This window comes from Wasmannia auropunctata, unplaced genomic scaffold, assembly GCF_000956235.1.
Source record: "Wasmannia auropunctata unplaced genomic scaffold, wasmannia.A_1.0 LD269052.1, whole genome shotgun sequence".
In the NCBI taxonomy this organism is placed as follows: Eukaryota; Metazoa; Arthropoda; class Insecta; order Hymenoptera; family Formicidae; genus Wasmannia; species Wasmannia auropunctata.
In genome coordinates this window covers 306-778 of record NW_012093838.1, presented here as the reverse complement: position 1 = coordinate 778, position 473 = coordinate 306, and the positions used below count along the sequence as shown (strand labels likewise).

The 473-nt window shown below is 32.8% G+C and overlaps 1 long non-coding RNA gene across 1 annotated transcript; it reads left to right on the top strand.

The window, feature by feature from the left end:
- Positions 1–23: 23 nt before the first annotated feature.
- On the top strand, positions 24–257 carry LOC105462175. The gene is made up of 2 exons (XR_976022.1): positions 24–111; positions 176–257. It is a non-coding gene; the product is annotated as an uncharacterized LOC105462175 (long non-coding RNA).
- Positions 258–473: the final 216 nt, after the last annotated feature.

The window sequence follows — 473 nt, the reverse complement described above, 5'->3', positions numbered from 1 at the left end:
TCATGAAGGTTAAGCAGCGCTGACTAGGTTACACAGCTTGGATGGGGTGACCGCTTAGAAATACAAACCAAAATTAGTTTCCAAACCTATTTTTTTAATCATAATTTTGTCGTGTGTATTTTCTTTATTTTCTGGTATATAATGCTAATTAATAAAATTTTGCGATCGTTCTCAGAATATTCCTGTGCTGTTAAGGTTTACATTATATTTTAATGTTGCTGCAACATTGTATTGCAATATTTCTAAAGGCGGACATTTGACCGTTGCTGCAATGTTGTAACGACGTTGCAGCAACATTTTGCAACGTTTTTGCAACATTGCAATCTTGCAAGGAAAGATTGCTACAATTTTGCTGCAATCGTTCTGTGCTGTATGGGTAGCATGGCATTTAGTAATTGCTAAAATTTAAGCAATTAGTCAATAATATAACATTAATTTTATGGTTTATTAATAGATCAATGCAGTTTTTTAGA